Source organism: Stegostoma tigrinum, chromosome 11 (genome assembly GCF_030684315.1).
Source record: "Stegostoma tigrinum isolate sSteTig4 chromosome 11, sSteTig4.hap1, whole genome shotgun sequence".
Classification (NCBI taxonomy): domain Eukaryota; kingdom Metazoa; phylum Chordata; class Chondrichthyes; order Orectolobiformes; family Stegostomatidae; genus Stegostoma; species Stegostoma tigrinum.
In genome coordinates, this window is record NC_081364.1 from 73,655,347 (window position 1) to 73,680,236 (window position 24,890).

Genomic DNA, 24,890 nt, shown 5'->3' on the forward strand with positions numbered 1-24,890 from the left:
GAGCACATGAACAGTCCTTCCTTCAGTGTGAACACGTTGATGGTACATCACTTCCCACAATCTGCACATTTGACGGGTCTCTCTTCAGAGTGAACCTGTTGGTGTTTCAACAACCCGGATGATTGGGAGAAATCCTTCCCACACTCGGAGCAGGTGAATAGTCTCTCCCCAGCGTGGACTCCCTGTTGTGTCAGCAGGTGGGATGGCTGAATGAATTTCTTGCCACTCCAACAGCAGGGAAACAGCCTCTTTGCAGTGTGAAACCGCTGTGGATGCCTTCTCATACATGAAGCATGTGAACAGTTTCTTCCTGGTGTGATTGCACCGATGTGTTTGCAGCTTGGATGGGTCATTGTAACTCTTCCTCCAGCCTCCACAGATCCATAGCTTCCTGGTGAGTGTGGCATTGCTTTCGTTTCAAAAAGTCAGTTGATCCCCTGAAGCCTCGTCCACAGACTGAACCTGTGCACATTTTCTCTTCACTGTGAATGGTGCATCCGCCTTCCATATTCAAAATCTGATAATATTCATCTTCTACTAAAATGAAGCAATTCTGTCAGATCCTGTCTCCCAACTGCACATCCTCAAATTCCAAGCCAATGTGGAATTGACCGGAACAAAGGAAAGGAGCATAAGATAACACAAAAAGAAAGAAAGGTAGCTTGTGAAACCAAGATGAATGATCTGTTAATTTCTGGGGCTGGCACAGGGAAATAATGAGAGTAAAAGCTGTCGTCTCATCATTAAACCACCAACTAATTAAGTGATGTTCATCAGGGATAGGAACCTGTCATCCAGACTCTGGCATCAATGCGAAGAAAGAGCACTGGGCACAGTTGAAGAACAGTCCATGCTTTCAGAGGGAGAGGCTTAAACCTCTGTATAGCTACCTGAAAGGGTTCCTTCCTTGCTGTTTTGTTCAGAGCAATTTACAAACAGCCAGCTTTAAAGGATCTTGCAAATCAGTTGCTTCCACGCTTCCGTGGCACAATTGGTCAGTGCTTACACCTCGTAGACGTGAGTTTGGTGGTTCGAAGCCACAAAGGCTGGAGCCAATGCTGTTCTCACTCTGTCAGTTCTGTTTCTGCAGTTCAGTCCCGGGTTTTTAATGCGGTCAGGAAAGTGCTCTCCAAATGGAAATCTTATCCAGTGAGTCATCTCAAAGGCGTTTCGATGTTATTATGATGGCTAACGTAAAGGCCTGTGGATTTTTGGGAATTTGAAACTGAAACAGAAACTGCTTGAAAAACTCAACAATTTTGGCACTGCCTATTGGAGAAAACAGTCTGAAGAAGTTCTGAAACGTGACCCCTGTTTCTCTGCCCACAGATGCTGCCGGACCTGCTGAGCTTTACCAGTAACTTGCGGTTTTATTTCCAGAAGCTTACCCTGCCAATCTGAAAAAAACTTCCTCTCTTCAGCGGTATGGACTGAGACAACAGGAAGTGACAATGAATCGGCTTCTACGTGCCATCATTGACTCCTATCTAATGTGAACTAAAACTTGACTCTCGTGGGACGCAAACGCACAATGTTTGAATAACACAGTTAATAAGCCCTTAGAAGGCCAACATGTTCTCCATTGCTCCATAACGGCTGAAGTCTAACAGTACAGAAAGTTATCTTTGGCATATTCTCTTTGTGTCTTTCATCAAGTATCTGTTTTATCCCTCGGAAGTAAGGGTCACCAGACCCAAACTCTGATATTTCTTCACAGATGCTGCTAGACCTGCTGAGCTTTCCAGCTTTTTGTATGAGTTTGTCCCTGCTTTCCAGTACGTGGTTCCTATCTTTGTGTGATCTGGCACTTCAAGTAATCATTGAAACATTCCTAAAATAATCTGATGATTCTTAGTTTAACCATACGCCCAGGCAGTGAATTCCAATAACCCAGAACTCTCTGGAGGAGAAAGACATCTTCCTTAAATTTTCTCTAAGTCCTCCATCCCTTACTTTTAATCGATATCAATGGTTAGTCATCCTTTTCAATTAGATGAAGTTTATTACAATGCACTATGTCTATCCCTTTATAATTTGGTGCACGTCAATAAGTTCCCCTCAAACTTTCTCTGTTCTCAGAAAAAAGACAACTTCATCCTAGACTGTTTACCTTCACAGAGGAAATGGTCCAGCCCAGGCAATAACCTGGTCAATTTGACCTGTCCGCCCTCTAGGACAATTGCACCTTTCTTGCAGCCCAGTGTTCAGACCGAACAAAGTTCTCCAAACAAAAGCAGCAATTTCTGGAGAAATGCAGCATGACTGGCATCATCTGTGAACATAATTGACTGGTTGCCAAGTGTACCAGAGAACAGTGTAAAGCTTTGTTTACAAGGAGGATAAGCAGATCATTGCACGAAAGGATGTAGTGATCGGAGGATGGAAAAAAGCTCAGGCAGAGGCATCCTGGGTACATTGCACAGGGCACGCACTAAGCAACACCAATGTTAGCAAGATCAGCATGATTTGCAGCCCTGGGTCCGTGAGTCAAGCACGGTCAGTACTTGGATCTGTACAACTACAATATCCTTAAAACTGAAACTAGATTTGAAAGAACATTATTAGTGATTCTTTGAGGCTTAAATTGAAATTTAAAAGTGTAGGATGGTAAGAACAAATGCTAGGGTTAGATCTGCTCTGGGGATGTCATAAGAAGTCTTACGATGTCAGTGCCATCTTGAAAGCAGAGTTAATGTTTCAAATCCAGCGACTCTCCTTCAGAACTGATAGTACTGATGAAAAGGTGGTATAGATAACGTGCTCACCTAAACAATGTGACCTGTGTGTATATGTCTGAATAGGAATATATTTTATGGAACTCTTATTTCAAAGTCATCTTATCTCTACATTCCTTCCCTAGATGTGGTTAGTGCTTCATTCTCTTCAACTCTTCCTGACTGGAATGCAGCTTTTTCGAGTCTGACTTACCTCCTTAAATATCTCCCATTATAAGTCTACTGGCCCCGCTCTTAACTTAATTTTCCACTTCATTTCAGCCAGCCCTAACTTTGTACTGTTATCATTTTGCTCAATTTGCTTTCAAGCGCTCATCATAGCTCAAACCTTCCCTTTCTCAAATTAAATATAAAATACAGTGACAATGTGATCACTGCTACCCAGGAGCGTCTTCACTGTGAGGTAATTATTGAATCCTGTGCCATTGCATATTACCAGATATCCTGCTCTCTGGTTGCTTCTGGAAAATATTATTCTGATAAATGGCCCCAATGACCCCTCATCAACTCACCATTCAAACTACATTCGTCAATCTGGCATGGCCAATTTATATCAACATTAGAATCACCAAAGATTATTGCTGTACTGTGACTTAAAAGAGAAAGGTGCTTTAAATGGGGCAGCAGTGGAATGACATGGGTACAGAGTCCTACAGTTGGTGAGGACACAAACTTTAGCTCAGCGATTGACAATTATGATAGGTAGAATTGGGGATTGAAATAATCATTTCCCATTTATGAGACCAGTGTCTTTCCACAAGCCACCACATCCTTGCAGTGCCCAGGTGCTGCTAAACTACTGCATTCTATCAGTTTGAAACACAGAAGTCAGATTGTCTGAAATATTTGGAACTGTACAATGCCATTGTATACGGTAAAGTACAGGCAACCACGCACAGACAAACAACACAGAGAAATGCAGCATTTAGGTTCACCTTTGCTAGAATCAGATTGTAAAAGCTGAATGCGAAAGTCTTGCTGCAATTGCCTTGGGTGTAATGAACACAGAAATGCCCGTTGTCCCAGTTATGATCTCCCTCAGCCAGAGAAGGAATGACTTGCCTTCGAGGTCACATCAGGAATGTCAAGTCAATTCATCACAGGGATGAGAGGACTGTATACTAGGCACATACAAGTAATATCAGATTGTGCTCCAGAGAGTTTGGAATAATGAGAGATGAGAGAAATGTCATAATTAATAAATTAATCATTCGGTCGAATTCAATTCAGGGACACACAAAGTGATGAACTAAGCGAACACGAATATGGAGAGACGATACACAATAAGTAGGGCAGTTCTTCTTGAAACTTTGAGATTTCAGGTCCACGATTAGCTTTGGTGAAGATATTTACTGTCCTTAACTAGTCAGCCCTGGAAGTGACTATAACCCCACAGTGAGGTTGTTGAGATTGCAGTATAACCGTAACATCCAGAGTTGAGCCTCACTTGGAACATTGTGTGTAATCAGTATCTGCATTGTTCATCACAAATACGCAAACAGTTGGAAAGGAGGCAGATGTGGTCTACTGGGATATAAAGTCATTAGAATTGGCACAGGCAGTTTTTATCGGGGTGATGGAAAAGTTGCAGATTATATTCACGAGATGTTGGGAAAATCAGAAATGCTGTAACTGACACAGAGAAAACGGAAATGGAAACAAGTGGAGATTTGGCAGATGATGCGAGGTTTGGAGTTTCTAAATAAGATGAAAGTTCCCTCTTTCAAGTGAATCAAAGTCAGAGAGGTCAGAAATTCAAAAGTGTCAGTGAATAATAAAGGAAACATTGGAGCAGAGTTTCATTCAGTCAGAGAACTATTAAAATCTACAAAAATATCTCAGAAACAAAGGCAGTAGGCCATTCCAGTACATTTTAAAGGGCATATGAGCAAGCGTACAAGGAGTGTATTTAACAAGGGGGGAGAATCTGTAGCCAGGGCTGGGGGGGGGGAGGGGGAAGTGGTGGGATGTCGAGTTATGTGGGTCAATAATCAATTTGAATTTGAATGATTTCAGATGTGAAGAAACTTCATTAACGGCTGATTAAAACTGTTTATAAAATATTAATAGCTTTGGAAGGTGTGGCTTATTATTTGATGTGAAGCAATACAAATTGTGAAACAACTGAGCATGATTTGAAAAAGTACAGAAAGGAAATTTAGATCTCAATAAATTTCGTGAACCCATGCAGTTGAATAGCATCGACTATAAAAATTCTCATGGTTTTGAAACATGTGGCATATGATTTCCTGTGAAGCTTTAGAAATGGAACGAAACTCTTTTATTAAATGGCAAGTAACATGACACTGTCAAAATCAGTAAGTGAACTGTCGCTCGGTGATGGAATTCCTGATTTTATCTTGTACCTTAAAGATATAACCATATTTATTATGATTTTGTGTCCATTCATACTTATTAGTGCCTGCCAAAGAAATCCACCAACCAGACTCTGCCTTTTTGTATTTTCAAGCCTCTGTTCTTCTCAGCAGCACTTGAATTCAATGAATTCTGACAAAAGTTGAATGCACCAGTCAAACAGCGCAATGAGATATATCTAATTCCTTTTTGTAAAATTATTGTCATAGATGCTGCCAGTTAGCAGCAAACTGAGTAATATGAAACAGGGTATTTTTTTTTTATCCGAGACTGTAACCAATGCAGGGTCAGCCACATGAGAAAAGTTATTGAGCTGAAACATCACATTTGGTTTTCTCTCCAGAAATGTTTCCACACGCATTGAATATGTGTTGGATATTTGTTGATAATTGAGATACTTCCCACCGAAAAAAAATGTTTCTCAATCCACAGAAACCGATGCTTTCCAATAAAGTCGAACTCGCTCAACATGGCCCTTATTCTTCATGTACTGTCCCCATGTCAGTAAAAGCTAATCCACGTGAAACTGGAACTCATACCGGGTATTGCACAGGCCTCTACACTGTCATATAACTATCACGCACTGACCGATTGCGCCACTGGTCACATGTTTTCCACATTACGTTCATCGTTTAGAATGTACATAATGAATTTTCCATGACAGGAATACTCACCAAAAAAACAGACGGAGATGTGGGAAGGTCACAGTGGGGTGAAACTTTAAACTTTGGTGGCCCAGACCTTTTGGCAGGGTCAGTCACTGAGTCTGTTCCAGGCTGAAATTTCAAAACATAACATGCTTCGGGAATAGTGCAGAAAAATATTGCAAATGCATTTTTCAAAAAGAAATGCAGTTTATCATCGGTTACTTTACAAGTTCCCTCTCACAAGGAAGTAACCACTGCTGTAAATGACCATATAATCCCAGTTCTCACGTCCAGAACCAGAGAAGCATAGTGGACTAGTCGCAAAGATGGGGAAATGGGGATGTCAATGAGTGCATGGAACATCTTTAATTGACATGGACCAAAGGTTACTGGGACATCAGGATTTGGGAAAGCAATTTTAATCTAAAGAAAATAGTATTTTGGCAGCACAGATGTCAGTGGATTCAGGGAGGATGTGTCCTTGAGAATGTCTCAATTATAAAAAACATGCGACAAATATTCACATGGCAAAGAGAGATTTCTGTGCAGGGAGAAATGGAGGTAATATTTTCACTCTCTGAACTCCCTTATTTCGTTGTCTCTGCACTGGATTAAATTGCAGGAAGGGCTTTTTCGCTCGTTTCATATTATTCAATTTTCTGCAAACGCACACAGGCCATTAAAGTAATGTAAACTTGTGAAAAATAACGCGAATCATAGTCGGAACTGCTGATGCTGGAGAATCTGAGATAACACAGTGTAAAGCTGGATGAACACAGCAGGGCAAGCAGCATCAGAGGAGCAGGAAATTGATTTTTTGGGTCGCGATTGGGCTTGAGCTTTCCTCATGTTATGGAGAAAAAAGCAGGAAGATGAAACTGAGATTCATTAGAACAGTAGTGATCTCATTGAATGGCTGAGCTGGGTAGGGTGAATGGCAGTTCTCTGAGGACAAACGTGTTTTCTTTCCCAGTGAATCTCGTTGCATCACAAAGTCTGGGCCAGGGAACTGAAGCAGTGACAGTGATGAACTTTGCTGGTAGTTCATGCTGTGAATGTTACCATTGCTAACCATGTTCACATTAACACCATACCTGCAGTGTGTAAAACCACACAGTGAAGTGGGCCAGTGGTGCAATGGGTAACACACCTCACGACGGATTAGGAAATTGTAGGTTTGACTCCTACCTGGCTCAAGAGCAGTATAACTAGTTGTTACATTTCCCATGTAATTTTTCTCTCTGCTGTGAAGCCGCAGCGACGTTTGAATTTCTGCAGAAATAAGAACCCTTTCGCTCTTTCCTATCAGTGAATGTCACGAATATCACAGCCTCTTCAGAGAAGGGAAAGCTGAAATTGTCCCAAAAGCAGCTCATGCCTTCCTTTTATTTTCCCAAACCCACCGACCCAATCACTGCAGCTACTGGGAACATCAAGGACACAAGCCCAATCACCTGGCTTCAGCTTCAAGAAACTTTAGAATCTCTTTGGGAAGTGGAATCAGAGGAGGATGAAGAGTGAACTGTCTGACTGAACAGAAAGAGTTCAGGCACCATTCCCATCTTTAAGAGGCTGGGGCATTGATTCTCATGTTCTTGGGGACGTGGACTAACCCAAGACATTGAAGGAATTCCCTTCAGAACTGCTTTACCTTTGTTATTGTCCCTGTCAGGAACAATCAGTCCCGATTCCCTGACCCGCAATCACACTCAGGCTATGGAGGTGAAAGTGCCAAATCCTAGCCACAAGACCACCAGAGCTGAGGGCAGAAGCACGTGAATTGTTTCCTAATGATGCAGCTTTTGATTTCTGTTCTCTTGCAAAAGGACTGAATCATCAAGTTTTTTTTTCATAGATCCATCAATTCTGGTTTCCAGCACTTGGCCTGCAGCCTTGTATGCTCTGACGTTTCAAGTGTTCATCTCAATATCATTTTCCCAAGATTCAATAAATGGGACTGAAGTGTGAGACGGAAAAATTGTGTTCATATTCTACTCAGGGAACTGAACCTCATTTTCACCCACAAATAGAATCAATCAGATATATTCCCTGATAGTGACTGAGTCCTCAGGACAGACCAACCCCCAGCGAGCAAGGATGACACACACCTAGCTTATATTAGTAAAATTCATAATTCAAAATCAGAGACTGTTTACAGCAAAGAAGAACATCGTTCCGCCGCTCCCCTGCCCGTGTTACTGCCCCATTGTTTCCTCATCACTCTGCAATTTATACTGCTCCACCTAATTCTTCCTGCCAAACTGGAGCATTCCTCACATCAGCTGCTTTCGAAATACCTTTCTCAAATACCTGGAAGGACAAACAGGAATGTGGTATTTTAAACACATTTCTGGCTGATGGGGGGAATGACATGGTGGTGTTGACACTGTTGTATCAGAAATAATTTGAAATGACATTTAAAGAGCTCCTTTGGATGTTGGATGCAGCAGGAAGTGAAAATTCTCACAGACCCCAGAAAGAAATTTACTCAGGCCCACTCGGCAAATCACCAAACTGCAGACCCAACACTGTAGGCATAGGTGTCCTCTGAGAGAGGAGCTCATGCATTAGAAACTGCATTGCAATAGATGGCTGGATAGCCTGTGCATAATAGAGAAAGACAGTGTAAAAAACTCGGGCCAGTGGGCCCCTATGTTAATGCGGTGTAGCGGTCATTACATTCGCTTCACAGCACTGCTCCATCATTATCCTAACAAGTTGTGCTTTTCCTATTTTTTGGTAAATGTGAACAGAGTTTGTTTTTGTATCACTGTTCTCATCACAAAATCTTGCCTCTTTTAATGCTTTTGTCTATATCATTAATATATATCGTAAACAGCTGTGGTCCCAGCACCGAACCTTGTGGAACCCCAATGGTCACTGCCTGCCATTCCAAAAGGGACCCATTTATCACTACTCTTCGCTTCCTGTCAGCCAGCCAATTTTCAATCCAAGTCAGTATTTTGCCCCCAATACCATGTGCCCTAATTTGGTTCACAATCTCCTCTGCGGGACTTTATCAAAGGCTTTCTGAAAGCCCAGGTGCACTACATCGACTGGTTAATCCATTTCTATCTTCATAGATGCATCCTCAAAAAAATCCAGAAGATTAGTCAAGCACGATTTCTCTTTCGTAAATCCGTGCTGACTCTGACCTATTCTGTTAATGCTATCCAAATGAGTCGTAATTTCATCTTTTATAATTGACTCCAGCATCTTTCCCACCATTGACGTCAGGCTAACCGGTCTGTAATTTCCTGTTTTCTCCCTCCCTCTTTTCTTGAAAAGTGGGACAACATTTGCCACCCTCCAATCCACAGGAACTGATCCAGAATCTATAGAACCTTGGAAAATAATTAACAATGCAAACATAATTTCTTGAGCCACCTCCTTAAGTACCCTGGGATGCAGACCATCAGGTCCAGGGGACTTATCGGCCTTCAGTCCAAAAGTCTATCCTGCACCAATTCCTGCCAAATATAAATACCCTTCAGTTCGTCCATTACCCTCGGTCCTTCAGCCACTATTGCATCTGGGAGATTGTTTGTGCCTTCCCTAGTGAGGACAGATCCAAAGTACGTGTTGAACTCTTCTGCCATTTCCTTGTTCCGCATAATAAATTCACCCGTTTCAGACTTCAAGGGCCCAATTTTAGTCTTAGCCATTTTTTTTTCTTTTCACACACCTAAAAAAGCTTTTACTATTTCATTTTATAAGTAATTCAGATCTTACTATTTGTGATTTCAGCTCCAATTACTTCAGGAAATCGCTGAGTACAGTGATGCGTTTGAATATCTTACTCTGTCCTCAAATAAACTGGTACATTTGCTTCCAGGCTGATGCATACATTATTTAGTTTCCTTCCTCACAGTTAACGTAGTGATGATCTACGTCCGGCTTTATAAAGATTGTGGATTGTCTCCATATGTCAGACGTTACCTGGGGGCAATGGCCGTGACGGATCTACTGGTCATTATCCTCGACCTGATATTGAGACACATTCCCATTGTTTATCGGGAACAGTTTTATTTCCTGGAGTCCATCCCTGTGTGCAATATCCACACCATCCTGCTTTATGCAGCCGCTGACTGTTCTGTCTGGTTCACCGTCACTTTCAACTTTGATCGATTTGTGGCCATTTGTTGCCAGAAGCTGAAAAGTAAATATTGCAGTGAGAAAACGGCGGCTGTGGTTCTGGGAACAGTGACTGTGCTGAGCTGTTTAAAGAACATTTTCTGGTATTTTATGCTCACAGCTCACTATTCGCTGGGGAACGCCCCCTGGTTTTGTGATTTAACAGTCGATGTTGTAATATCTCGTGTCTGGATCACAATCGAGTTCCTCCACCACATTCTAACCCCGACTCTCCCATTTCTCCTGATTCTGCTGCTCAATGTTTTCACCGTCAGGCACATTTTAGTGACCAGCAGAGCCCGCAGGAGACTCCGGGCTCACACCATTGGGGATGGTCAGTGTTACACGAAATGGGAAATCAAAAAAAATCCAACATTTTACTGTTTGTGATCTCAGCCAATTTCATCCTGTTATGGTCAATGTTAATAAAATGTGAGGCTGGATGAACACAGCAGGCCAAGCAGCATCTCAGGAGCACAAAAGCTGACGTTTCGGGCCTAGACCCTTCATCAGAGAGAGGGATGGGGTGAGGGTTCAGGAATAAGTAGGGAGAGACGGGGAGGCGGGCCAAAGATGGAGAGAAAAGAAGATAGATGGAGAGAGTATAGGTGGGGAGGTAGGGAGGGGATAGGTCAGTCCAGGGAAGACGGACAGGTCAAGGAGGTGGGATGAGGTTAGTAGGTAGGAGATGGAGGTGCGGCTTGGGGTGGGAGGAAGGGATGGGTGAGAGGGAGAACAGGTTAGGGAGGCAGAGACAGGTTGGACTGGTTTTGGGATGCAGTGGGTGGAGGGGAAGAGCTGGGCCGGTTGTGTGGTGCAGTGGGGGGAGGGGAGGAACTGGGCTGGTTAAGGGATGCGGTGGGGGAAGGGGAGATTTTGAAGCTGGTGAAGTCCACATTGATACCATTTGCTGCAGGGTTCGCAAGCGGAATATGAGTTGCTGTTCCTGCAACCTTCGGGTGGCATCATTGTGGCACTGCAGGAGGCCCATGATGGACATGTCATCTAAAGAATGGGAGGGGGAGTGGAAATGGTTTGCGACTGGGAGGTGCAGTTGTTTGTTGCGAACCGAGCGGAGGTGTTATGCAAAGCGGTCCCCAAGCCTCCGTTTGTTTTCCCCAATGTAGAGGAGGCCACACCGGGTAAAGTGGATGCAGTATCCCACATTGGCAGATGTTCAGGTCAAACTCTGCTTAATGTGAAATTTCATCTTGGGGCCTGGGATAGGGGAGAACGAGGAGGTGTGGGGGCAAGGGTAGCATTTCCTGCGGTTGCAGGGGAAGGTGCCGGGTGTGGTGGGGTTGGAGGGCAGTGTGGAACGAACAAAGGAGTCATGAGAGAGCGGTCTCTCCGGAAGGCAGACAGGGGTGGGGATGGAAAAATGTCTTTGGTGGTGGGGTCGAATTGGAGATGGCGGAAGTGTTGGGCGATAATGCGTTGCATCCGGAGTTTGGTGGGGTGGTGTGTGAGAACGAGGCGGATCCTCTTTGGGCGGTTGTGCCGGGGGTGGGGTGTGAGGGATGTGTTGCGGGAAATGCGGGAGACGCGGTCAAGGGTGTTCTCGACCACTGTGTGGGGAAATTTTCGGTCCTTGAAGAATTTGGACATCTGGGATGTGTGGGAGTGGAATGCCTTATCGTGGGAGCGGATGCGGCGGAGGCGGAGGAATTGGGAATATGGGATGGAATTTTTGCAGGGGGTGGGTGGGAGGAGGTTTATTCTAGGTAGCTGTGGGAGTCGGTGAGCTTGAAATGGACATCACTTACAAGCTGGTTGCCTGAGATGGAGACTGAGAGACCAAGGAAGGTGAGGGATGTGCTGGAGATGGCCCAGGTGAACTGAAGGTTGGGGTGGAAGGTGTTGGTGAAGTGGATGAACTGTTCGAGCTCCTCTGGGGAGCAAGAGGTGGCGCCGATACAGTCATCACTGTAACGGAAGAAGAGGTGGGGTTTGGGGCCTCTGTAGGTGCAGAAGAGGGACTGTTCCACGTAACCTACAAAGAGGCAGGCATAGCTGGGGCCCATGCAGGTGCCTCTGGCCATCCCCTTAATCTGTAGGAAGTGGGAGGATTCGAAAGAGAAGTCGTAACCTACAAAGAACAGTCCCTCTTCTGCGCCTACACAGGCCCCAAACCCCACCTCTTCCTCCATGACATTGATGACTGTATCGGCGCCGCCTCTTGCTCCCCAGAGGAGCTCGAACAGTTCATCCATGTCACCAACACCTTCCACCCAACCTTCAGTTCACCTGGGCCATCTCCAGCACATCCCTCACCTTTCTGGATCTCTCAGTCACCATCTCAGGCAACCAGCTTGTAAGTGATGTCCATTTCAAGCTCACCGACTCCCACAGCTACCTAGAATAAACCTCCTCCCACCCACCCCCTGCAAAAATTCCATCCCCTATTCCCAATTCCTCCGCCTCCGCCGCATCCGCTCCCACGATAAGGCATTCCACTCCCGCACATCCCAGATGTCCAAGCTTTTCAAGGACCGCAACTTTCCCCCCACAGTGGTCGACAACGCCCTTGACCACGTCTCCCGCATTTCCCGCAACACATCCGTCACACCCCGCCCCTGCCACAAACGCCCAAAGAGGATCCCCCTCGTTCTCACACACCACCCCACCAACCTCCAGATACAACGAATTATCGTCTGACACTTCCGCCATCTCCAATCCGACCCCACCACCAAAGACATTTTTCCATCCCCACCCCTGTCTGCCTTCCGGAGAGACCACTCTCTCCATGACTCCCTTGTTCGCTCCACACTGCCCTCCAACCCCACCACACCCGGCACCTTCCCCTGCAACCGTAGGAAATGCTACACTTGCCCCCACATCTCCTCCCTCACCCTTACCCCAGGCCCCAAGATGACATTTCACAATAAGCAGAGGTTGACCTGCACATCTGCCAATGTGGGGTACTGCATCCAATGTACCCAATGTGGCTTCGTCTACATTGGGGAAACCAAGCGGAGTCTTGGGGACCGCTTTGCGTAACACCTCCGCTCGGTTCGCAACAAACAACTGCACCTCCCAGTCGCAAACCATTTCCACTCCCCCTCCCATTCTTTAGATGACATGTCCATCATGGGCCTCCTGCAGTGCCACAATGATGCCACCCGAAGGTTGCAGGAACAGCAATTCATATTCCGCTTGGGAGCCCTGCAGCCTAAAGGTATCAATGTGGACTTCACCACCTTCAAAATCTCCTCTTCCCCCACCGCATCCCGAAACCAGCCCAGTTCCTCCCCTCCCCCCACTGCACCACACAACCAGCCCAGCTCTTCCCCTCCACCCACTGCATCCCAAAACCAGTCCAACCTGTCTCTGCCTCCCTAACCTGTTCTCCCTCTCACCATTCCCTTCCTCCCACACCAAGCCGCGCCTCCATCTCCTACCTACTAACCTCATCCCACCTCCTTGACCTGTCCATCTTCCCTGGACTGATCTATCCCCTCCCTACCTCCCCACCTATACTCTCTCCACCTATCTTCTTTTCTCTCCATCTTCGGTCCGCCTCCCCCTCTCTCCCTTTTTATTCCAGAACCCTCACCCCATCCCTCTCTCTGATGAAGGGTCTAGGCCCAAAACATCAGCTTTTGTGCTCCTGAGATGTTGCTTGGCCTGCTGTGTTCATCCAGCCTCACGTTTTATTATCTTGGATTCTCCAGTATCTGCAGTTCCCATTATCCATGGTCAATGTTAATAGTGTTTTCCATCTGGAAACAAATGTATCAGTATGGGTACTACTCTGTGGATCTACATGACTTTGTGCAGGAACTGGGCTTCATGCTGCAGCTCCTCAGTTGCTGCACAAACACCGCGATTTATGCCGTGACCCAGACTAAGTTCAGGCAGCAGCTGAAGAATGTGCTGAAATATCCCTTTACCCAAATTCATCAATCAATCAAATTCACTCATTAATCAATCCATCCAGGATTTTCTCATTTCAGTTCAATGTTTCAGCAATGAAACAGTTTGTCGGTATGGTAACAGACTGGGTGTAGTGCTGGTTTATCCAACCTTATCCCACAGGGGGTTACAGGGAAACATGTCAATGTTTCTCTCAACTCACAGGCCAAAGTGAAAAGGCACCATTCCACTGACTGCATCCATAACTTCAATATGTAATTACCGTTCATTAAAAAGTGCCAAGCAGCACAGCAAACTATATTGTTGTTTGTCTCTGTGTTGAAGAAGCTCAGCTGGAGAGAGGCAGACTCGGCCCCAAGGGAATGGGAGGATTTTGGAACTGAGCTCAGGAGTTGGGTTTAAGTCACTCTGTCCTTGCATTCACCTCTGCTCTATCTCTGTCTCTTTCTCTCTCTCCTGCCCTTCCTCACTCAGTCTCTCCCTCTCTGACCCACATTTCTCTGTACCCCACCGCTCTCCACCCCTCTCTGCATTCCCTTCCTTCTCTCTTTCCACCCACCCTCTACAAACCACTCCCTCCCTCTCTCCCTGCAACCTGCCTCTCTCCTCCTCGAATGTCCACACCCAATTCTCTCACCGTCTGCCTGCGTGAACCCCGTCTCCCACTCTGTATTTTTCCCTCTGACCTCATCTCTCCCTCATCCCCTATCACGCTCTTTCCCTCTCTCTGTCCCCCTCCCCCTTCCCCTCTCCATCTCTTTCCCCATTCCGGCAGCACAGTGGCTCAGTGGTTAGCACAGCTCCAGGGACCCGGGTTCGACTCGAGCCTCGGGCAACTGTCTGTGTGGAGTTTGCACATTCTCCCCGTGTCTGCGTGGGGTTCCTCCGGATGCTCCGGTTTCCTCCCACAACCCTAAGGTGTGCAGGTTATGTGGATTTGCCATGCTAAGTTGCCCATAGTGTTCGGGGGTGTGTGGGATATGGGGGATGGGCCTGGGTGGGATGCTTCAAGGGACGGGGTGGACTTGTTGGGCCGAATGGCCTGTTTCCACATTGTAGAGAATCTAATCTAATCTAATCCCCCTCTGTACCTTTTGTCTCTCTCTCCTTCCCCCGTCACTCACACCTCTCTGCCTCTGTTTCCTTGTCTCTATCTCTGATCCACTTTCTCTTTCTCTGCCTCCTCTTCCTTGGTCCTCCTCTCCCACTTCAAGTCCGTCATTTATCTCTGGAACCCCCTGCTCCCTGGCCCCCTGTATCTGGCTCGCTGGGCCATGTCCCCCTGCCCGTGTCGCTCTCTCCCTCCTCCCCCTTGTCATTCACTCCCTGTCACTCCATCGCTCCTTCCCCATCCCTCGCTCCCACCACTTCCTCCCCATTGCTCACTGCCCTTCCCTCGCTCAATCCCTGTCCCTCCCAGACCAGGTCTCTCATTCACCCGACCCTGTTGCCATCCCTGTCCCTTGCTCCCACCCTCTCCCTCACTCCATCCCTCGGTCCCTCCCATCCGTTGCACCCTTCCTGTCCCTCGATCCCTTGACGTCCTTCGCTCCCTCCCTCCATCGTGCCCTACTCCCCGTCCATCCCTCTCCATCCCTCTCTTCCTCTCCGTCAGTCCCTTCTGGTCCCTCGTACACTCCCTATCCCGTGATGCCTCCTTCACTCCCTCCTTCCCTGTCCCTCACTCTCCAACGCAACCTCCTGGTCCCTCACACCCTCCCCATCCCACATCCCTCCCCATCCCTCACTCGCTCATTCAAAAACCCGCTCCCTCCCTGTCCTTCCCTGTCCCTTGCTCCCTCCCTGTCCCTCACTCCCTCCATGCCCACTTCCAGTCAATCGCTCCTTCCCTGTCTCTCCCTCCCTCCCAGTCTACGTCCCTACACCTCGGTCTTTCCCTGACCCTCCCTCCTTTTTCTTTGCTCCCTCCTTGCCCCTCCCCCTCCTTGTCCATCCCTGTCCCTCGCTCTGTCCCTGCACCCATCCATATCCTTTGCCCCTTCCACCTCCCTCCCTGTCCCTCCTGATCCCTTGCTCCCTCCTTGGTCCCTCTCGACCTCACTTGCTCCCTTCCCATCCCTCCCTCCATCCCTGTCCCTCATTCTCTCCCTCTCTCTCTGTGTCCCTCATTCCCTCCCTCTCTCTTCCTAACCATCCCTCGCTCACTCGCTCCCTTTCTCCCTCTCCATCCTTCACTCCCGCCCTCCCTCCCCATCCCTTGCTCACTCGTTTGCTCCCTCCCCATTTTCCCTCCCTCCCTGTCCCTCCCTGCCTCAATGTGTCCCAGTCTCTCAATCCATCGCTGTCCTTAACTCCCTCGCTCCCACGCCAGCCGTCACTCCCACCCCATCCCTCACTCCCTCAGCGTCACTCGATCCCTCCCTGTTCCTCACTCCCTCACCGCCCCTTGCTCCCTCTCACTGTCCCTCGCTCTCTCACTCCGTGCCTCACTCCCTCGCGCCGTCCCTCGCTCACTCGCTCTCTTCCCATCCCTCGTCCCTCCCCATTCTTCCCTCCCTACCTTCCCGTCCCTTGCTGCCTTGACCCATTCCAGTCTCTCACTCTCGTGCCGTCCCTTGCTCTCCCATCCCTCGCTCCCTCCCTGTCCCACATTCTCACCCCGTCCCTTACTCCCTCCCCATCCTTTGCTCCCTCACTCGGACCCTCCCCTCCCTCACTCCATCCCCATTCCTCTTGGATTCCTTGTCCCTTGCTCCCTCCCTCCTTCCCTGTTCCTCGGTCCTTCAATCCCTCACCCTCCTTCACTCCGTTGCTCTGTTCCTCACTCTCTGCTCTGTTCCTCGCTCCCTCGCTCTGTCCTTCGCTCTGTCGCTCCCCTCTGGTCCATCGCTAACTCCATCCCTCTCCATCCCTCGCTCCCACCCCGTCCCTCCTTCGGTCCCTGATTCCATCCCTCCTTGTCCCTCACTCCATCCCTCCCTGACCATTGCTCCCTTGCTCTCTCCCTCCCCCATCCCTCACTCCCTAGCTCCTCTCCCTGTTGCTCCCTCCCTCCCTTTCTGTCCTTTGCTCCATCCCCATCCATCTTCCTTCACCGTCCCTCTCTCCATCCCCATTCCTTGAACCCTCCCCATCCCTCACTACCAACCACCCTGTCTCTCGTTCTCTCCTTCTCTCCCTAACCATTCCTCATACACTCGCTCCATCCTTGTTCCTCCCTCTCCATCCCTTGCACCCTCCCCGTCCCTCGCTCAGTTGCTGCTTCCCAGTGCCTCGCTCCCTCCCTCACCCCCTGTCCCTCGCTCACTTCCTCTTCTTCCTCCCCATCCCTTTCTCACTCCTTCCACAACTTTCCATTGCTCCCTCAGTCCATCTCTCCCTCAATCCTCGCTCCCTACGTCCTTCCCCGTTGCTTACTCCCTGGCTCTCTCCCTCCCTATCCCTCGATTCTCGCCCTCGGTCCCTGTCTCTCCCATTCCCGTCCCTCTCTGTCCATTGTTCCTTCCATCCCCGTCCCTCGCTCCCTCCCTCCCTGTTCCTGGCTCTGTCCCTTGCTCCCTCGCTCCCTCCCCATCCCTGGATCCCTCATCCATGCAATGCCCTCGGTCTCTCCCAGTCCCTTGCCCCCTCACTTCAAGTCTCTCCCTCCCTGTCCTGTCCTCCCTCACCATCGCTTCCTCACTCCATCCTTTCCCTGTACCTTGCTCACTCACTTCCTCCCCATCCGTCGCTGCCATCCCTCGATTAGCCTCCCTGTCCCTTGGTCCTGTCCTTCCCACCCCGTGCCTCGTGACCTCCCTCCCTCTCTCCTCATCCCTCCCCCTCTGCCTCCCCATCCACCCATCCCTCCCTACCCGGGCCTTGCTGCCTTGCTCCCTTCCTGTCCCTCCCTTCCTGTCGCTCCCTCCGTTGTTCACTCCTGTCCCTTGCTCCGTCCATGTCCTGCACTCGTTCACTAGCTCCCTCCCCATCCCGCGCTCCTTCACTCACTCCTTCCCCGTCTCTCACTCCATCGCTCCCTCCCCATGGCTCTCTCATGGTCCTACTGCCTCGCTGCCACCCCATCCCTCCCTTGCTCTCTCACTCCAACTACATCCCTTGCTCCCTCCCCACCCCTCGCTCTCTCCTTGACCCTTGCTCCCTCGTTCCCCATCCTTCCCTCACCCCTCCCTATCCCTCCCTCCCTGTCGCTCGTGGCATCCCTCCCTCCCTTCCTATCCGACCCCCACTGCCTCCCATCTGTCCGTCCCTACCCGCCCCTTGCTCCTTCACTCCCTCTCTGTCGCTCCCTTGCTCTCTCTCCCTTGTTCCCTCTTTGTTATTCCCTCGCTTCCTCCCTGTCCCTCTCCCGCTCTCTGTCCCTTGTTCCCTTGCTGTTGCCCTCTCTGTTCCTATCCCTCGCTGCCTGTCCGTGTCTGTGTCTCTCCCTCCCTCACAGCCCCTCACTCCCTGTCCCTCACTCTCAAACTGCCCCTCCCTCCCTGTCCATTGATCTCTCCCTGTCCCTCCCCCTCCTTGTCCATCCTCGTCCCTGTCCCTCAGTCCCTCCCTATCCCTCCCTCCATTTCCCTGTCCCTCACACCCTTCCTGTCCCTCCATCCCTGTCCTTTTCCCTCACTCCCTCTCTCACTGTCCCCGTCCCACTCTCTGTCGCTTGCTCCCTGTTCCTGTCCCTGGCTCCCTCTCACTCCCTCCCTGCCTGTCCCTGTATATTGCTCCCTGTCACTGTCCCCCGCTCCCTTCCAGTCCATCCCTGTCCCTGTCCCACCTCTACAAGCTTTATCCCCGCCTCCTTGATCTGTCTGTCTTCCCTCCCACCTACCCACCCCTCCCTCCTCACTGACCAACCACTATTTCACAGAGTAATAGAAAGAAAGACATTGAAGATGGAACAATCAAATCAAACACTATGTTAAGATCGAACCGAGTTATTCAATTCATCAGGACCGGAAAGGAACATGTTTATGTGGTATGTCTGTGGGAAAAGATTTCAAACATCAGTGTGAGTGAGAAAGCACCAACACCCGCACACTGACACACCTGATTCTGAATGTTCCAGTGAGCTAACTGCAGAAATTATTCAACATCATCCAGTTAACATTCTGGGAAATAAAAATCCACAGAGCAGCGAAACTGTGCACACATTGTGGTTATGGACAAGGGTTCAACAGTTCATCCAATCTGGAGAGATGCCCGGAGATCAGCATCATGGAATAACCGTGGAAGTGTGTGGATTGTGCGAAGGGATACAGATACCCAGGCCATCTGGAAGCTCACCGTCACAGTCACTCCAGGGAGAGACCATCCACCTGTTTAAATGTGTGGGAAGGGATTTGCTCAGTCACCCAGCCTCATGTAAACTAGTTCAGAATACAAAAACAGGCAGCAAAAGTTTCTACAAATATGTAAATCGTAAAAGTGAGGCGAAGGTAAACATTCATCCTTGAGAAGATGAGATGGCCAATTTAATAACTGGGAATGAGGAAATAGCCGAGGCATTAAACAGTTATTTCGTGTTGGTCTTCACAGTGAAAGACACAAATAACATGCAGAAAACTAACAGCAAGGAGGTTATAGCAGGCGAGGACCTAGAAACTATCATTATCTTTAATGAGGCAGAGCTGGACAAGGTAATGTGGCTAAAGGTAGACAAGTCTCCAGGCCCTGATGAAATGCATCCCAGGTTACTAAAAGAGGGAATGGGGGATGTAGCAAATGGACCAGTAATTATTTCACAAAATTCACTGGACTCTGGGGTGGTTCCCGCAGATTTGAAAACAGCCAATGTGACGCCACTGTTTTGAAAAGGAAGTCAACAAAAAGCAGGTAACTTTAGGCCAGTTAGCTTAACTTCGGTAGTGGGGAAAATGCTTGAATCTATCATCAAAGAAAAAAACAGCAAGACATCTGGATATGAATTGTCCCATTGGGAACACCCAGCATGGGTTTCTGAAGGATAGGTCATGTTTAACTGAACTGGTGGGCATTACTTGCATGGTGGACATTAGGGAACCTGTGGCTGAGGTGTATCTGGATTTCCAGAAGGTATTTGATAAGGTGCTACACCAAAGGCTGCTGTGTAAGATTGAATGGTATTACAGGTAATGTATCGGCATGGATCGAAGATTGGTTGACCAGTAGAAAGCAAAGCGTAGGGGTAAATGGGTGTTTTTCTGGTTGGCGGCCAGTGGCTAGTGGTGTGCCTCAGGGATCAGTGCTGGGGCAGCAATTGCTTACAATTTACACAGATGATTTGGAATTGGGGACTACGTGTGGTGTGTCAACATTTGTGGATGACACTCAGGTGAGTGGTAGAACAAAGTGTGCAGAAGACACAAAATGTCTGCAGACGAATACAGATAGTCTAACTGAGCGGGCAAAGGTCTGGCAGATGGAGTACAATGTTGATAAATGTGAGGTCATCCATTTTGTTAGGAATAGCAGAAAAATGGACTGTGTTTTAATTGGTAAAATTTGCAGCATGCCGCTGCACAGGGGCTCTTGGGTGTCCTTGTGCATGAATCGCTGAAGGTAGGATTGCAGGTGCAGCAGGTAATTAAAAAGGCAAATGGAATTTTGTCTGTCATTGCTAGAGGGATGGAGTTTGAAAACAGGGAGGCTATGCTGCAGCTGTATAGGGTCCTGCTGAGGCCACACCTGGCGCACTGTGTGCAGTTTTGGTCTCCTTACTTGAGAAGAGATATACTAGCACTGGAGGGGGTGGCGAGGAGATAACCTTGGTTGATTCCAGAGTTGAGAGGGTTGGATTATGAGGAGAGACTAAGTAGGCTGGGATTTTACTCATTGGAATTCAGAAGAATGAGGAGAGATCTTATAGAAATATATAAGATTATGATGGGAATAGATAAAGTGGAGGTAGGGAGGTTGTTTCCAATAGCAGGTGAGACTAGGACTAGAGGGCATCGCCTCAAAATAAAGGGAAGCAGATGTAGGACTGAGGTCAGGAGGAACTTCTTCACCCAAAGGGTTGTGAGTCTGTGGAATTCCCTGCCAGTGAAGCAGTTGAAGCTACCTAACTGCGTGTTTTTAAGGCATGGCTAGATAATTTTTTGAAGAGGAAAGGATTGAAGCGTTATGGTGAGTGGGCGGGTAAGTGGAGCTGAGTCTCAAAAGATCACCCATGATCTTATTGAATGGCGAGGCAGGCTCAAGCGGCCGGATGGCCTACTCCTGTTTCTAGTTCTTATGTTGTTATGTCACTCCAGTGGGTTCACACTGGCAAGAGACCTTTTAAATACCCTGAATGGAAAAAGCTTTCGGAGGAATAAAGGTCTAATTCAATATCGACCTCCTCGCACGGGGGAGAATTTGTTCAGCTGTTCCACATGCGGGAAGGAATTCACTTGCGGATCCAGCCTAATGTCACACAAAATGTCTTCACATGGAAGGAAGCTTCATCTGTTCTGTGTCTGGGAAGAATTCATGGTCCAGCCCAATGTCACACACTCGAGTTCACACTGGAGAGAGACTGATATCTGCTGTGTGTGTCGGAAGGGATTACATCTTCATCCATTCTCATGTCACACAATCAGGTCACACTGGAGAGAGATCTTTTGCCTGCGCTGTGTGTGGGAGGGGATTCACATCAACATCCAGCCTAAGGCCACATATGCCGTATCACACTGGAGAGAGAACGTTCATCTGCTCTCAGCGTGGGAAGAGCTTCAGTCAGTTTAGTCAGTTACCCAGCCTCACTAAACATCGATGTGTACACAGTGAGAAGAAGCCATTCACCTGCTCCATGTGTGGGAAGGGAACCTGTTTTTCCCACCTCACTTATGACAGGCCTGTCACATTGGAGAGAGACCATTTGTCTGCTCAGTGTGTGGGAAGGGATTTATTAAATCAGCACAGCTTCTGATAGACCAGCATGGCCACATTAGAGAGAGACCGTGCACCTGCACTGAATGTGGGAGGGGGCTCACTCAGACATCTGATACTCAGTGAGCACCAGCTATTCACACTGAGGAGAAACATCTTACTCGCTGTGTGTTTGGGAAGAGAATCATTTGGCCCTCCAATTACAGCCGACATGGGCTTATTCACACTGATACACCCAGGCTGAAAATTCTTCCTCTCCGTGATAACTTTGAGAAAACAATTTACCCCAATTTCTTTTTTATGCATAAATTCTGGTGTGAAATTATTTACTTGCAGCAGCTGAAAGGAAAGGAAGTGAACCCAGGGAGGGAGCAGCGTCCAGCCACACAAGATGTGATGGTCAATTAGATTTGATTGTTTTGAATTTTTAGTCTAATTTCTAAGTCAATAATAACAATAATCCTTTTGCAGGATGTTAGAAATGGAAGATTTTCAGACAAAAATCTCAAAACAACCATCACGTAAAGATCCAATAGAGTCACTGAAATCAGTCACACTTGAATATCATTGGCTGGAAACTGTAGACCAAGAAATGTCTATCTGTTTCCAAAGATTTGTAACAACAGTTTGTCTGGAAAATACTGAGACACATACACCCAAATGAGAGTCTTCCTGTGAACTGATACACCTTCACCTCGCCTCACAGATGCACCATTCACAGTAGGAATTTACAGAGGCACAAGGCCTCCTATAATATGGAGAAACTATGGAAATGTGAGGGTTGTGAGAAAGAATTCCATTCCTTGTTAGTGCTGGAGTTTCATCAATGCAGTCACCTGAGGTCGAAGCCATTGACCTGCTTTGAATGTTGGAAGGGATTCCCTGATTCATCTGCTTTCTGGAAACACTGATCTGCTGCCACTGGAGAGAGGTTATTCACCTGCTCTGAGATTTTTTTATTCATTCATGGAATGAGGGCATCGCTGGCTCGGAAGCATTTATTACCCATCTCTAATTGTCCAGAGGGCAGTTCAAAGTCAACCACATTCCTGCAGGTCTGGAGTCACATGTGTTGCAAATCAGGTAAGGATGGCAATTTCCTTCCCGAAAGGACATTAGTGAACCAGAATGGTTTTTCCAACAATCAACAATGGATTCGCAGGAATGATTAGATTCTTAATTCCAGATATTTATTGCCAAAATGGGATTTGAACCTGTGTCCACAAAGTGTTTATCTGGCTCTCTGAATGAATAGTCTAATACCACAGGCCATCACCTCCTCAATGGCAGTAAATTCTGCAGATAATTCACCCTGATGTATCACCAGTGAGTTCCCGCAGGGAAGAGGCCCCCTATTTGTTACGAGAATAGTAAAGTATTCTCACAGTTATCCAACCTGCACATGCATCGAGTTCACACTGGGGAGAGGCCATTTACATACTCAGGTTGTGGAAAAGAACTCACTCAGCCCCAGTAAGACACCAGCGCAACCATACAGGGGAGAGGCCATTCAAATCCTCCAAGCGTGGGACGCGGTTCAGAGATTCACCTGGCCTACAGGTACACCACCGAGGTCATACTGTGGAGAAGCCATCCATATGTTCTGAGTGTGGGAAAGGATTCAGTCAGTCATACAGTCTGGAGAAGTACAGGAAAGTTCACAAATGGTCATAAGAGTTGTATCTGCTGTTAATCTGCATTATATGTGCTGTTAGACAGCACATTTCAAACAGACAGCATCTCGTGTCCAGAAAAAATAAATGAAGCGATTACATGGGACAGTGAGCACCTGCATGTTCTTCTCGACCTTGCCCACCATTCCCATTAAGAGGATGTTAGAAAGGGAAGATTTGCAGACAGAAATCTCAACATGAAAACCGAATAGAGTCACCGAAATAACTGAGACTTCAATATCATAATCCTCCATATTGGCTGTTGCTTTACTCTCAATGATTCAAAATATAGGAACTTCTCCCAAACAACATTGTGGGTGACCCTACACCTCAAAGACTGCAGTCCCAGAAACCAGCATCTTCTAAAGGAAGACGACTGACATGAGCAATAAGTGCTGACCTAGACATTGATACTATATCCCATGAATTGATTTGAAAATGAGGGAAAATCACATCCAAGACTGAGCCACGTTCATTCTGACAGTGAGTAAAGTGGGAGGGTCAGAGGGTTCCTTCTGCTGGACTGGTCGCTCTCACCACTTTGCTCCCAATGGAGATAATGCTGTTTGAGCCTGGGTTTGCACATTCCCAAGGAAATGATCCCCAAAAGCTGATGAAGGAGATTTATTTTGACCTGGATATGAAATAATATTTTCCTCACCACTCCAATTAGATTAGAAGTAAATATGTTTGTCTTTGTTCTGCAGACTCTCGAGCCCAAACAACTCAATTAGGCTCCATCAGTATTAATGCTCCACATCCTCCCCTTTCATCTTCCCCATCAGCAGATCCTTCTATTCCTTTCTCCCTCACGTATGCATCCAACTTCTGAAATATGTTCCTCTGTTCACCTCCATCTTGTGCTCTTGGCGTGAATTGCACATTCTGACCTGTCGCAGGGTAAAGAGGTTTCTCATGCAATCTCTTGGATTTTTAAACAACAATGTTCAAATGATAGAGAGGTGATAAAGAGAACCACACCCCTTCAACGTGTGGTCTGTAAATATTCAGTTTTGGTTTTCTTGCTAATTAGCATATATTAATTTAAATATGATCAGTATTTTGTTTGCTTATAAGTCATTGGCATTACTGGGTAAGGCCAGATTTATTGCCCATTGCTAACCACCCAGGAGAGGATGGGGCGAGCTCGATCCCAAGTACTGTTGGTGGATCAACAGTGCCATTCAGGGAGACTTCCAGGAATTTGACCAAGCAACACAGGAGGAACATGATATTTAGCCAGGTCAAAATCAGAAGACACACAACACCAGGTTCAAATCCAACAGCTTTATTTGAAATCATAAGCTTTCAGAGTGTTCCGCCTTCATCAGGTGAAGAGCTACTTTATTACACATCATAAGAAAGTAATAAAGTCAGGTGGAGCATTCACAAAGCTTGTATTTTCAAATAAGCCTGTCGATCTATAAGCTGGTGTCATCTGACTTCTGAATTTGTCCACCCACACCATCACCAGCATCTCCACGTTATATTTCCAGGTCAGCACGGTATGTGGCCTAGAGGGGATCTAGCAGGTGGTAGCGTTCCCATGTGACTGCTGCCCCTGTCCTTCTGGATGGTAAAGACTGCAGATTCAGAAGGTGCTGTTGGAGGAGCCTTGCTGAGTCACTGCAGTGCATCTTGTAGAC